The sequence below is a fragment of the Oncorhynchus mykiss genome, chromosome 2, assembly GCF_057628025.1.
Source record: "Oncorhynchus mykiss isolate SJ-2025 chromosome 2, ASM5762802v1, whole genome shotgun sequence".
Taxonomy (NCBI): Eukaryota; Metazoa; Chordata; class Actinopteri; order Salmoniformes; family Salmonidae; genus Oncorhynchus; species Oncorhynchus mykiss.
In genome coordinates this window covers 81,887,139-81,902,931 of record NC_143023.1, presented here as the reverse complement: position 1 = coordinate 81,902,931, position 15,793 = coordinate 81,887,139, and the positions used below count along the sequence as shown (strand labels likewise).

The 15,793-nt window shown below is 42.7% G+C and overlaps 1 protein-coding gene across 1 annotated transcript in view; it reads right to left on the bottom strand.

Moving 5' to 3' along the window:
* LOC149985256 (uncharacterized) overlaps nucleotides 1-15,793 on the bottom strand; it is a 536,389-nt gene that overhangs the window by 323,282 nt on the left and 197,314 nt on the right. The window lies entirely within an intron of this gene.

The following is a 15,793-nucleotide window of genomic DNA, read 5'->3' as shown; positions in this document are numbered from 1 at the left end:
ATGGCTATAGGGAGTAGAAAATAAGATGGCTATATATAGTGAGTAGAAAATGACATGGCTATAGGGAGTATGAAATAACATGGCTATATATAGGGAGTAGAAAATAAGATGGCTATATATAGTGAGTAGAAAATAACATGGCAATAGGGAGTAGAAAATAACATGGCTATAGGGAGTAGAAAATAACATGGCTATATATAGGGAGTAGAAAATAACATGGCTATAGGGAGTATAAAATAAGATGGCTATATATAGGGAGTAGAAAATGACATGGCTATAGGGAGTATAAAATAAGATGGCTATATATAGGGAGTAGAAAATAACATGGCTATAGGGAGTAGAAAATAAGATGGCTATATATAGGGAGTAGAAAATAACATGGCTATAGGGAGTAGAAAATAAGATGGCTATATATAGGGAGTAGAAAATGACATGGCTATAGGGAGTATGAAATAAGATGGCTATATATAGGGAGTAGAAAATGACATGGCTATAGGGAGTATAAAATAAGATGGCTATATATAGGGAGTAGAAAATGACATGGCTATATACAGGGAGTAGAAAATAACATGGCTATATACAGGGAGTAGAAAATAACATGGCTATATATAGGGAGTAGAAAATAACATGGCTATATATAGGGAGTAGAAAATAACATGGCTATATACAGGGAGTAGAAAATAACATGGCTATATATAGGGAGTAGAAAATAAGATGGCTATATATAGGGAGTAGAAAATAACATGGCTATAGGGAGTAGAAAATAAGATGGCTATATATAGGGAGTAGAAAATGACATGGCTATAGGGAGTATAAAATAAGATGGCTATATATAGGGAGTAGAAAATGACATGGCTATAGGGAGTATAAAATAAGATGGCTATATATAGGGAGTAGAAAATGACATGGCTATATACAGGGAGTAGAAAATAACATGGCTATAGGAAGTAGAAAATAAGATGGCTATATATAGTGAGTAGAAAATGACATGGCTATAGGGAGTATAAAATAAGATGGCTATATATAGTGAGTAGAAAATAACATGGCTATAGGGAGTATAAAATAAGATGGCTATATATAGTGAGTAGAAAATGACATGGCTATAGGGAGTAGAAAATAACAAGGCTATATACAGGGAGTAGAAAATAACATGGCTATATACAGGGAGTAGAAAATAACATGGCTATATATAGGGAGTAGAAAATAACATGGCTATATACAGGGAGTAGAAAATAACATGGCTATATATAGGGAGTAGAAAATAACATGGCTATATACAGGGAGTAGAAAATAACATGGCTATATATAGGGAGTAGAAAATAACATGGCTATATATAGGGAGTAGAAAATAAGAAGGCTATATATAGGGAGTAGAAAATAACATGGCTATATACAGGGAGTAGAAAATAACATGGCTATAGGGAGTAGAAAATAACATGGCTATAGGGAGTAGAAAATAACATTGCTATAGGGAGTAGAAAATAACATGGCTATATATAGTGAGTAGAAAATGACATGGCTATATATAGGGAGTAGAAAATAACATGGCTATAGGGAGTAGAAAATAACATGGCTATATATAGGGAGTAGAAAATAACATGGCTATAGGGAGTAGAAAATAACATGGCTATATATAGGGAGTAGAAAATAAGAAGGCTATATATAGAGAATAGAAATAACATGGCTATATAGAGGGAGTAGAAAATAACATGGCTATATATAGTGAGTAGAAAATAACATGGCAATAGGGAGTAGAAAATAACATGGCTATATATAGGGAGTAGAAAATAACATGGCTATATATAGGGAGTAGAAAATAACATGGCTATATATAGGGAGTAGAAAATAAGATGGCTATATATAGGGAGTAGAAAATAACATGGCTATATATAGGGAGTAGAAAATAACATGGCTATATATAGGGAGTAGAAAATGACATGGCTATATATAGGGAGTAGAAAATAACATGGCTATAGGGAGTAGAAAATAACATGGCTATAGGGAGTAGAAAATAAGATGGCTATATATAGGGAGTAGAAAATAACATGGCTATATAGAGGGAGTAGAAAATAAGATGGCTATATAGAGGGAGTAGAAAATAAGATGGCTATAGGGAGTAGAAAATAAGATGGCTATATATAGGAAGTAGAAAATAACATGGCTATATATAGGGAGTAGAAAATAAGATGGCTATATATAGGAAGTAGAAAATAACATGGCTATAGGGAGTAGAAAATAACATCGCTATATATAGGGAGTAGAAAATAACATGGCTACATATAGGGAGTAGAAAATAACATGGCTATATATAGGGAGTAGAAAATAACATGGCTATAAAGAGTAGCAGTACCGAGTCGATGTGTAGTTGTATGAGTTTGCTATGTACTGTACATATACTGTTGGTAGGGGTAAAGTGACTAGGCAACAGGATAGATAATAGACAGTAGCAGCAGCATATATGGTATGTGTGAAAGTATGTGTGTGTGGCATCAGTATGCATGTGTATGCATGTAATGTGTATGTGGGCATAACGTAGTGTGTGTGTATGTGTGTGTTGGGGTGTCAGTGTAAGTTTGTGTGAGTGTGTGGGTAGAGTCCAGTGTTTGTGCATAGAGTCAGTACAAAATAGTTGGCTCAACAACTAGTTGGCAGTTGCTCATTGTTGACTGTCTTAGCCTAGGCCCAGGGAGTGAATGAGAGGGATATGTCCTAGCCTAGGCCAAGGGAGTGATGTGAGGGATATGTCCTAGCCTAGGCCCAGGGAGTGATGTGAGGGATATGTCCTAGCCTAGTCCCAGTGAGGGATATGTCCTAGCCTAGTCCCAGGGAGGGATGTGAGGGATATGTCCTAGCCTAGTCCCAGGGAGGGATGTGAGGGATATGTCCTAGCCTAGTCCCAGGGAGGGATGTGAGGGATATGTCCTAGCCTAGGCCCAGGGAGGGATGTCAGGGATATGTCCTGGCCTAGTCCCAGGGTGGGATATGGCCTAACCTAGTCCCAGGGAGGGATGTGAGGGATATGTCCTAGCCTAGTCCCAGTGAGGGATGTGAGGGATATGTCCTAGCCTAGTCCCAGGGAGGGATGTGAGGGATATGTCCTAGCCTAGTCCCAGGGAGGAATGTGAGGGATATGTCCTAGCCTAGGCCCAGGGAGTGATGTCAGGGATATGTCCTGGCCTAGTCCCAGGGTGGGATATGGCCTAACCTAGTCCCAGGGAGGGATGTGAGGGATATGTCCTAGCCTAGTCCCAGTGAGGGATGTGAGGGATATGTCCTAGCCTAGTCCCAGGGAGGGATGTGAGGGATATGTCCTAGCCTAGTCCCAGGGAGGGATGTGAGGGATATGTCCTGGCCTAGGCGCAGGGAGTGATGTGAGGGATAGATGGTGGCGCGCAACACTGAAAGCCACCGCATTCAACCATGGAAAAAGGTCGGGGAATATGGCCAAATATAAACAGTGTAGTTATTTCCTCCGCAAGGCAATCAAACAAGCAAAATGTCAGTATAGGGACAAAATCGCAATTCAACGGCCCAGACACGAGACGTATGTGGCAGGGTCTACAGGCAATTACAGACTATAAAAAGAAAACCAGGCACGGAAACCGATGTCTTTCTCCCAGACAAGCTAAACACCCGCTTTGAGGAAAATACAGTGCCACCGAGAAGGCCCGCTACCAAGGACTACGGGCCCTCCCTCCATTCTCTATGCCCGACGTGAGTAAGACAATTAAACGTGTCAACCCTCGCAAGGCTGCTGGCCCAGACGGCATCCTTAGCCGTGTCCTCAGAGCTTGCGCAGATCAGCCGGCTGTTTACGGACATATTTAATCCCTCCCAGTCCCAGTCTGCTGTCCCCACATGCTTCAAGGTGGCCACCATTGCTCCTGTACCAAAGGAGGCAAAGATAGCTGAACTAAATGACTATCGCCCCGTAGCACTCACTTCTGTCATCATGATGTGCTTCGAGAGACTAGTCAAGGATCATATCACCTCCACCTTATCTGCCACCCTAAACCCACTTCAGTTTGCATACCGCCCCAACAGGTCCACAGACGATGCAAACGCCATCACACTGCACACAGCGCTATACCATCTGGACCAGAGGAATGCCAGAGGAATATGTAAGAATGCTGTTCATTGACTAAAAATCAAATCAAATCAAAGTTTATTTGTCACGTGTGCCGAATACAACAGGTGTAAACCTTACATTGAAATGCTTACTTACAGGCTCTAACCAATGGTGCGGGAAAAAAAGGTATGTGTGTGTGTGTGTGTGTGTGTGTGTGTGTGTGTGTGTGTGTGTGTGTAGGTAAGTAAAGAAATAAAACAACAGTAAAAAGACATTTGAAAAAAAAAAAAAAAAGAGTAGAAGGCCGCAGGGTGCCGCAGTGGTTAAGGGCGCTGTACTGCAGCGCCAGCTGTGCCATCAGAGTCCCTGGGTTCGCGCCCAGGCTCTGTCGTAACCGGCCGCGACCGGGAGGTCCGTGGGGCGACGCACAATTGGCCTAGCGTCGCCCGGGTTAGGGAGGGCTTGGTCGGTAGGGGTGTCCTTGTCTCATCGCGCACCAGCGACTCCTGTGGCGGGCTGGGCGCAGTGTACGCTAACCAAGGTGGCCAGGTGCACGGTGTTTCCTCCAGCGCATTGGTGCGGCTGGCTTCCGGGTTGGATGTGCGCTGTGTTAAAGAAGCAGCGGCTTGGTTGGTTGTGTATCGGAGGACGCATGACTTTCAACCTTCGTCTCTCCCGAGCCCGTACGGGAGTTGTAGCGATGAGACAAGATAGTAGCTACTACAACAATTGGATACTACGAAATTGGGGAGAAAAAGGGCTAAAAAAAAATTTTTAAGAAAAAAAAGAAAAAAAAGAAAAAAAGAGTAGCAAGGCTATATACAGACACCTGTTAGTCAGGCTTATTGAGGTAGTATGTACATGTAGGTATCGTTAAAGTGACTATGATGAACAGAGAGTAGCAGTAGTGTAAAAAGAGGGATTGGCGGGTGGTGGGACACAATGCAGACAGCCAGGTTAGCCAATGTGCGGGAGCCCTGGTTGGTCGGGCCAATTTAGGTAATATGTACATGAATGTATAGTTAAAGTGAATATGCATATAAGATAGAGAGTAGCAGCAGCGTAAAAGAGGGGTTGGGGGGCACACGATGCAAATAGTCCGGGTAACCATTTGGTTACCTGTTTAGGAGTCTTACGGCTTGGGGGTAAAAACTGTTGAGAAGCCTTTTTGTCCTAGACTTGGCACTCCGGTACCGCTTGCCTTGCGGTAGTAGAGAGAACAGTCTATGACTGGGGTGGCTGGAGTCTTTGACAATGTTTAGGGCCTTCCTCTGACACCGCCTGGTGTAGAGGTCCTGGATGGCAGGCAGCTTTGCCCCAGTGATGTACTGGGCCAAACGCACTACCCTCTGAAGTGCCTTGCGGTCGGAGGCCGAGCAATTGACGTGCTCGGTGCTCCTTTTCCTGTAGTCCACAATCATCTCCTTAGTCTTGGTTACGTTGAGGGATAGGTTGGCACCACCCGGCAAGGTCTCTGACCTCCTCCCTATAGGCTGTCTCGTCGTTGTCGTGATCAGGCTTACCACTGTTGTGTCGTCAACAAACTTAATGATGGTGTTGAAGTCGTGCCTGGCCATGCAGTCGTGGGTGAACAGGGAGTACAGGAGGGGACTGAGAACGCACCCCTGGGGAGCTCCAGTGTTGAGGATCAGCGTGGCAGATGTGTTGCTACCTACCCTCACCACCTGGGGGCGGCCTGTAAGGAAGTCCAGGATCCAGTTGCAGAGGGAGGTGTTAAGTCCCAGGATCCTTAGCTTGGTGATGAGCTTTGAGGGTACTATGGTGTTGAACACTGAGCTGTAGTCAATGAACAGCATTCTCACATAGGTGTTCCTTTTGTCCAGATGGGAAAGGGCAGTGTGAAGTGCAATAGAGATTGCATCATCTGTGGATCTGTTTGGGCGGTATGCAAATTGGAGTGGGTCTAGGGTTTCTGGGATAATGGTGTTGATGTGAGCCATTACCAGCCGTTCAAAGCATTTCATGGCTACGGACGTGAGTGCTACGGGTCTGTAGTCATTTAGGCATTTAGGCAGACCACCATAGGTCAAGCAGACAGGGAGGAGGTAAGTCCCTCGGAGTGTTGTGTCAGGAAAATAACCTCTCACTCAACGTCAACAAAACAAAGGAGATGATCGTGGACATCAGGAAACATCGACGGGACAGTTGTGGAGAAGGTGGAACGTTTTAAGTTCATCGGAGTACACATCACGGACAAACTGAAATGGTCCACCATCACAGACAGTGTGGTGAAGAAGGCGCAACAGTGCCTCTTCAACCTCAGGAGGCTGAAGAAATTTGGCTTGTCATCTAAAACACTCTAAACACAAACTTTTACAGATGCACAAACGAGAGCATCCTGTCGGGCTGTATCACCGCCTGGTACGGTAATTGCACCTCGCTCAAACGTAAGGCTCTCCAGAGGGTAGTGCGGGCTGCACAACGCATCCCCGGGGGCAAACTACATACCCTCCAGGACACCTACAGCACCCGATGACACAGGAAGGCCAAAAATATCATCAAGGACAACAACCACCCAAGCCACTGCCTGTTCATCCCGCTATCATCCAGAAGGCGAGGTCAGTACAGGTGCATCAAAGCTGGGACTGAGAGACTGAAAAACAGCTTCAATCTCAAGGCCATCAGACTGTTAAACAGGCATCACTAACATAGAGAGGCTGCTGCCAACATACAGACCCAAATCACTGGCCACTTTAAATAATGCAACTTTAATAATGTTCACATATCCTACATTACTCATCACATATGTATATACTGCATTTCATACCATCTATTGCATCTTGTCTATGCCGCACGGCCATTGCTCATCCATATGTACATATTCTTATTCCATCCCTTTACATTTGTGTGTATAAGGTAGTTGTTTTGAATTTGCTAGATATTACTGCACTGTCGGAACTAATTAGAAGCACAAGCATTTTTTATTTAACTAGGCAAGTCAGTTAAGAACAAATTCTTATTTACAATGACGTCCTAGGAACAGTGGGTTAACTGCCTCGTTCAGGAGCAGAACGACAGATTTGAACCTTATCAGCTCGGAGATTTGATCTAGCAACCTTTCGGTCACTGGCCCAACGCACTAACCACTAGGCTACCTGCCTTCACAACTGCTAACATTTGCTAACCATGTGTATGTGACACATAACATTTTTTTTTTACTTGAGGGATATGTTGAGGGATATGTTGAGGGATATGTTGAGGGATATGTTGAGGGATATGTCCTTGCCTCAGGGGCTGCCTGAGGGGCAGAGGGCGGGGTGCCACAGGGCTGAACCAGCCAGCTGACAGACCCGTGCAGTCTACCCCACAGCCTCCATGATCCATGGGTACACTCTCCCACAAACCATCCCCAATGTGGTAGCAATCAGCAGACCTGGGACTGGGACATCTCTCGTCTCATCCAATCCTCCCTCTCTTCTCTCTCCATTGCTTCCCTGTGGTGCAGATCCTTCGTTCACAGAAACGAACTAACTAGCGTAGCCGCTCTGGGCATGGCGACAGAGGCAGACATACTGGCGGTCTGGGCTGTCGATGGAGCCTAGCACTCGGCAGCATCTCCCTCCGTCCTCCCCGTACAGCTGGGATTTGCCTGCTGATATCAATACTGATACAAACACTCCTATTGTTTGTGCTCTACATGCTCCCCTAGCATGAATACTTCATTAAAGTAAGTATAAATGTGCCCACATTAATGTCTGCAGGGCTTCAGCTCTCATCAACACTGGAACTCCAGGGAGAGCTTAACCAGGCCCAGAAACTATGAGACACACACACACACACGCACACACACACACACACACACACACACACACACACACACACACACACACACACACACACACACACACACACACACACAGAATAGCAACAATTCATAATCACCTCCTGGAGTTAGCTCAAGGAACAACAACACACATCATCTACCATTAAAATATATAATGTACTCGGCTATAAAACGTGATGGATGGTTGGAGAAATTGAATTACTCCTATGAAAATGTAGGGTTGGATTATGATGTCTTTGCAAGGTCAGGATTTCACATTGATTAACAAGCCACACTTTGGGGGTGTTGAAATACCTCAGCTAAAGTGAGAGAGAGAGTTATGGCAGTAGTAATTCTAGTCTTCCCGTACTGAGACTGGTTTTAGCACCAGCTTTAGACTGGCGTTAAACGCACACGGAGACAGGGAGACACATCAACAGACACAAACCTAGCCATAAACACACGCCAAGACGCATTACTGCCAACAGCATGCATGATAAACTAACAAACACACACACACAGATGCACACAACACCTACAAGCCAGCACACTCACAGTCAAACACACACACACTCAAACACACACACACAAATAATTCTCACCCCTCACAACTGCTATTCTACTCAAACAGAACTTTGAACGTATATAAACCTATACATTTAATATCACCATAGTTTAACAATCCTAGTGCACATTTTCCACAGTGGAGTCTGATGAATGAAAATGAAAATAAACATTGTGCGATACAGACCCACAGCGGTTTCTCTAGAGGACAAGCAGAGCTCTGCTATTTGTCACACTTTAAGTAACCACTAGAAAAGCACACATAGATCCAGCAAAATGTTTTCAATCCCAGAGAGTTATGGTTTTACTGATGTCACCCTTTAATATCCAGCTTTAGCTGATTTCTAAACTTTCCTCTCGTGTTTAAATCATCTCATCATCCTTGAAATGAGGACAGATCGTCCTTATTTGCTACTCAGAAGTCTGTTGCTTCGGTAGCCTTTTGCAATCAGCAGCCTATTCATTCACATTAACTCAGACCCACAGTAGAATAAAACTCAGAATATTGTTAAGAAATGTATAGAACAAGACTATTGTGCGGTACGACGGGGACAGGGATGGCCCCCCTATCCTCTTCTTCTTTCTTTCTCTCCCTCCCTACCTACCTCCCTCTCTCCAGCTCTGACTCATTCCTCCTCAACAGGCCTCAGTATGGTCTGGCAGCAGACTGCGCGTTTAGTTAACTATCCTTAATCATATCAGCCATCTACAGAGCAATGACCATTTACAGAGAGTAAAAAACATCTAAAGGAATTGGGTGCTTTATGTAATAAACAATCAGAATTACCCAATTAAATCCAGTTTGTGGATCGAGATCACAATCTGCGACATCAAAGCCACTGACCGACTCTTTGTTATTGCATCACCAGAACCCAAACACAGCAGGCGTCTCTATGAGATGATATCTACTCTTATGTCAGCTGGTGAAAGTAATGTAGTTCAGTTGTATTTGTATTTTTTTTAAGTCTAGACCAGTTGTATTTGTATTTTTTAAGTCTAGACCAGTTGTATTTGTATTTTTTAAGTCTAGACCAGTTGTATTTGTATTTTTTTAAGTCTAGACCAGTTGTATTTGTATTTTTTAAGTCTATACCAGTTGTATTTGTATTTTTTAAGTCTAGACCAGTTGTATTTGTATTTTTTAAGTCTATACCAGTTGTATTTGTATTTTTTAAGTCTAGACCAGTTTTATTTGTATTTTTTAAGTCTAGACCAGTTTTATTTGTATTTTTTAAGTCTAGACCAGTTGTATTTGTATTTTTTAAGTCTAGACCAGTTTTATTTGTATTTTTTAAGTCTAGACCAGTTGTATTTGTATTTTTTAAGTCTAGACCAGTTGTATTTGTATTTTTTAAGTCTATACCAGTTGTATTTGTATTTTTTTAAGTCTAGACCAGTTGTATTTATATTTTTTTAAGTCTAGACCAGTTGTATTTGTATTTTTTAAGTCTAGACCAGTTGTATTTGTATTTTTTTAAGTCTAGACCAGTTGTATTTGTATTTTTTAAGTCTAGACCAGTTTTATTTGTATTTTTTAAGTCTAGACCAGTTGTATTTGTATTTTTTAAGTCTAGACCAGTTGTATTTGTATTTTTTTAAGTCTAGACCAGTTGTATTTGTATTTTTTAAGTCTATACCAGTTGTATTTGTATTTCTTTAAGTCTAGACCAGTTGTATTTGTATTTTTTAAGTCTAGACCAGTTGTATTTGTATTTTTTAAGTCTAGACCAGTTGTATTTGTATTTTTTAAGTCTAGACCAGTTGTATTTGTATTTTTTAAGTCTAGACCAGTTTTATTTGTATTTTTTAAGTCTAGACCAGTTGTATTTGTATTTTTTTAAGTCTAGACCAGTTGTATTTGTATTTTTTAAGTCTAGACCAGTTGTATTTGTATTTTTTAAGTCTAGACCAGTTGTATTTGTATTTTTTTAAGTCTAGACCAGTTGTATTTGTATTTTTTTAAGTCTAGACCAGTTGTATTTGTATTTTTTAAGTCTAGACCAGTTGTATTTGTATTTTTTAAGTCTAGACCAGTTGTATTTGTATTTTTTTAAGTCTAGACCAGTTGTATTTGTATTTTTTAAGTCTAGACCAGTTGTATTTGTATTTTTTTAAGTCTAGACCAGTTGTATTTGTATTTTTTAAGTCTAGACCAGTTGTATTTGTATTTTTTAAGTCTATACCAGTTGTATTTGTATTTTTTAAGTCTAGACCAGTTGTATTTGTATTTTTTAAAGTCTAGACCAGTTGTATTTGTATTTTTTTAAGTCTAGACCAGTTGTATTTGTATTTTTTAAGTCTATACCAGTTGTATTTGTATTTTTTAAGTCTAGACCAGTTGTATTTGTATTTTTTAAGTCTAGACCAGTTGTATTTGTATTTTTTAAGTCTAGACCAGTTGTATTTGTATTTTTTAAAGTCTAGACCAGTTGTATTTGTATTTTTTAAGTCTAGACCAGTAGTATTTTGTATTTTTTAAGTCTAGACCAGTTGTATTTGTATTTTTTAAGTCTAGACCAGTTGTATTTGTATTTTTTAAGTCTAGACCAGTTGTATTTCTATTTTTTAAGTCTAGACCAGTTGTATTTGTATTTTTTTAAGTCTAGACCAGTTGTATTTGTATTTTTTAAGTCTAGACCAGTTGTATTTGTATTTTTTTAAGTCTAGACCAGTTGTATTTGTATTTTTTAAGTCTAGACCAGTTGTATTTGTATTTTTAAGTCTAGACCAGTTGTATTTGTATTTTTTAAGTCTAGACCAGTTGTATTTGTATTTTTTTAAGTCTAGACCAGTTGTATTTGTATTTTTTTAAGTCTAGACCAGTTGTATTTGTATTTTTTTAAGTCTAGACCAGTTGTATTTGTATTTTTTAAGTCTATACCAGTTGTATTTGTATTTTTTTTAAAGTTTAGACCAGTTGTATTTGTATTTTTTTAAGTCTAGACCAGTTGTATTTGTATTTTTTAAGTCTAGACCAGTTGTATTTGTATTTTTTTAAGTCTAGACCAGTTGTATTTGTATTTTTTAAGTCTAGACCAGTTGTATTTGTATTTTTTTAAGTCTAGACCAGTTGTATTTGTATTTTTTAAGTCTATACCAGTTGTATTTGTATTTTTTAAGTCTAGACCAGTTGTATTTGTATTTTTTAAGTCTAGACCAGTTGTATTTGTATTTTTTAAGTCTATACCAGTTGTATTTGTATTTTTTAAGTCTAGACCAGTTGTATTTGTATTTTTTTAAGTCTAGACCAGTTGTATTTGTATTTTTTAAGTCTAGACCAGTTGTATTTGTATTTTTTAAGTCTAGACCAGTTGTATTTGTATTTTTTTAAGTCTAGACCAGTTGTATTTGTATTTTTTAAGTCTAGACCAGTTGTATTTGTATTTTTTAAGTCTAGACCAGTTGTATTTGTATTTTTTTAAGTCTAGACCAGTTGTATTTGTATTTTTTAAGTCTAGACCAGTTGTATTTGTATTTTTTAAGTCTAGACCAGTTGTATTTGTATTTTTTAAGTCTAGACCAGTTGTATTTGTATTTTTTTAAGTCTAGACCAGTTGTATTCGGCGCATATGACAAGTACAATCTGATTCGATTTTTGATTTGATTGCTAATAATATTGGCCTTTAAAACAGTTTTCTAACTTCACCTGTCCATTTGATGGATTAAAATAGACTTGGGATGCCCCCTCTTTCACCCTCCCCCTGCTCAGTGCCCTTCCTGTCCAAATGAAAATGCCATGTCCACTCCACAACCAAAGAACAAAGATAAAAAGCAAAGTTCCCTCAACATGTTTCAGAAGATCTACGTTGCCACACTTTTAATTAGAACAAGTTTCATTTGAAAACCCTGGGGGGGAAGGAAGGAAGGAAGGAGGGAAGGAGGGAAGGAGGGAAGGAAGGAAGTAAGGAGGGAAGGAGGAGAGGAGGAAAGGAGGGAAGGAGGGAAGGAGGGAAGGAGGGAAGGAAGGAAGGAAGGAAGGAAGGAAGGAAGGAAGGAAGGAAGGAAGGAAGGAAGGAGGGAAGGAGGGAAGGAGGGAAGGAAGGAAGGAAGGAGGGAAGGAGGAGAGGAGGGAAGGAGAGGAGGAAGGAAGGAAGGAAGGAGGGAAGGAGGAGAGGAGGAGAGGAGGGAAGGAGGGAAGGAGGAGAGGAGGAGAGGAGGGAAGGAGGGAAGGAAGGAAGGAAGGAAGGAGGGAAGGAGGGAAGGAAGGAAGGAAGGAAGGAGGGAAGGAAGGAAGGAAGGAAGGAAGGAAGGAAGGAAGGAAGGAAGGAAGGAAGGAAGGAAGGAAGGAGGGAAGGAGGAGAGGAGGGAAGGAGGGAAGGAGGAGAGGTGGAGAGGAGGAAAGAGAAAGTACTGCTGTGGTGGCGACCTCATCCTTCCCCTTTTCAAAGAGGTTCATCCATCACGCGGTAACAGGCGCTGTCATTCTCTAACTTCTCAGGCCTGATATGAAACAATATTTGGAAAATGGAGCCGTCTGTCACAGTAACGGACAGCTCCTGCCGTCGGGTGGCAGGAAACGAGAGCCTGCGAAGCGTGTCATTAAAATCTTCTCTCATTCTTTCAAGTCCCTCCTTTTGTGGTATGGAATGTGTGTGTGTGTGGGGGAGGGGGTTCGGGGGGGTTTCAACCAACCAACCCAAATAGCTCATTTGGTCAGCAGGCCCCTTCGTCCTCAGGATTCCCTATTTGGTCTAGTGGAGGAAGGAGTGATGAAAAGCCAGCCAGTCCAGAGGGAACAGCCCCTGTAATAACTGAAGCCCTCTGTCTGTTACCCGGCACACGGAAGGTCCTCTCGCTGTATAATGAATGGTCCAGGGGCCCCACTCAGGGCTCCAGGAAACTAATGAGAGAAAGATGCACAGCACAGCACAGATGAATGCCACACACACACACACACACACACACACACACACACACACACACACACACACACACACACACACACACACACACACACACACACACACACACACACACACACACACACACACACACACACACACACACACACACACACACACACACACACACAGCCATCAACACTCACCAGCTCCAGTCAGCTCATAATCCCCCTGCCCATTATTCATCTCAACCTCAATAGACCGCTATTATATTCAAATGATGCATGCAGCGAGCGTGTGTGTGTGAGGCAGGTACAGGCAGTCCACATGTCGCGCTGTGTTTTCTCCACTTGTCTCTGTGCATGTCTTGGCCTGTATTAGCCGATTAAACGCAACTCTATGATTTATGATGGAGTTGAGCAGCAACTAGTATGGGCAGAGTGGAACTCCAACATTTTAATGAAAAACGGCTGATTTCAGCACCCAAAAAATTGCCCGCAATTACACTTAGAGATGGGCATTTGAAATTTCACTATTCCCCATCTGGAGTTGAGTTTAGTCGGCTAGGCCTGTGTGTTTGTGTGTGTGGCCTGTACTGTCAGTGGCTCTCCTGTCTTGTCTCAGAGGGCTGCTGAGACAAGAGGGCTGCTGTTAAAAGTGGATTGGAAGAGGTTTGTCCGCTGTGCCAAGCATTCTCCCTGGCATACTGGTGTAATGACAGCCCATGTCACAGTTTGGGTTGTTGATTGGTGATTATTCAAAAACACAAACCAGCTACTGTTCAGCCCAGCCAAACGGTCATATGAACATAATTACTGTCATCTTTGAAGACGAGCCACATAAAGGGAAGGGAGAGGACAGACAGACAGACAGACAGACAGACAGACAGACAGACAGACAGACAGACAGACAGACAGACAATGAGAGAGTGAGCAAGACAACACAAAGCTCTGAGAGTGGGAGACAGAGAGTGACATAGAGAAAGAGACAGCATTCAAGAGAGAGGAGACAGGCAGCAAGAGAGAGGAGAGAGGCAGCAAGAGAGAGGAGAGAGGCGGCGAGAGAGAGAGGAGAGGCGGCAAGAGAGAGGAGAGGCGGCAAGAGAGAGAAGAGAGAGAGGCAGCAAGAGAGAGAAGAGAGAGAGGCAGCAAGAGAGAGAATAGAGAGCGGCAGCAAGAGAGAGGAGAGAGGCAGCAAGAGAGAGAAGAGAGGCAGTAAGAGAGGAGAGAGGCAGCAAGTGAGAGAGGAGAGGCAGCAAAAGAAAGAAGAGAGGCAGCAACACAGAGAAGAGAGACAGCAAGAGAAAGGAGAGAGAGAGGCAGCAAGAGAGAGGAGAGAAGAGGCAGCAACATAGAGGAGAGCGGCAGCAACATAGAGAGAGGCAGCAAGAGAGAAGAGAGGCAGCAACATAGAGAGAGGCAGCAAGAGAGAGAAGAGAGACAGCAACATAGAGAGGAGAGGCAGCAAGAGAGGAGAGAGGCAGCAAGAGCAAGAAGAGAGGCGGCAAGAGAAAGAAGAGAGGCAGCAACATAGAGAAGAGAGGCAGCAAGAGCGAGGAGAGAGGCAGCAACATAGAGGAGAGAGGCAGCAAGAGAGAGAAGAGAGAGAGGCAGCAAGAGAGAGAAGAGAGGCAGCAAGAGAGGAGAGAGGCAGCAACATAGAGAGAGGCAGCAAGAGAGAAGAGAGGCAGCAACATAGAGAGAGGCAGCAAGAGAGAGAAGAGAGACAGCAACATAGAGAGGAGAGGTAGCAAGAGAGGAGAGAGGCAGCAAGAGCAAGAAGAGAGGCGGCAAGAGAAAGAAGAGAGGCAGCAACATAGAGAAGAGAGGCAGCAAGAGCGAGGAGAGAGGCAGCAACATAGAGGAGAGAGGCAGCAAGAGAGAGAAGAGAGAGAGGCAGCAAGAGAGAGAAGAGAGGCAGCAAGAGAGGAGAGAGGCAGCAAGAGAGGAGAGAGGCAGTAAGAGAGAGGAGAGAGGCAGAGAGAAAGGGAAGGAGAGAAGCAGCAAGAGAGAGGATAGAGGCAGCAAGAGAGAGAAGAGAGGCAGCAAGATAAAGAAGAGAGAGATGCAGCAAGAGAGAGAAGAGAGAGAGGTAGCAACATAGAGGAGAGCGGCAGCAACATAGAGAAGAGAGGCAGCAACAGAGAGAAGAGAGAGATTCAGTAAGAGAGAGGAGAAAGGCAGCAAGAGAGAGAAGAGAGGTAGCAAGAGAGGAGAGAGGCAGCAAGAGAGAGAAGAGACACAGCAACATAGAGGAGAGAGGCAGCAAAAGAGAGAAGAGAGAGAGGCAGCAAGAGAGAGAAGAGAGGCAGCAAGAGAGGAGAGAGGCAGCAACATAGAGGAGAGAGGCAGCAAGAGAGAGGAGCGAGGCAGTAAGAGAGATGAGAGAGGCAGCAAGAGAGAGAAAAGAGGCAGCAACATATAGGAGAGAGGCAGCAACATTGATAAGAGAGGCAGCAAGAGAGAGAAGAGATGCAGCAAGAGAGAGGCAGCTAGAGAGAGAAGAGAGAGAGGCAGCAACATAGAGGAGAGAGGC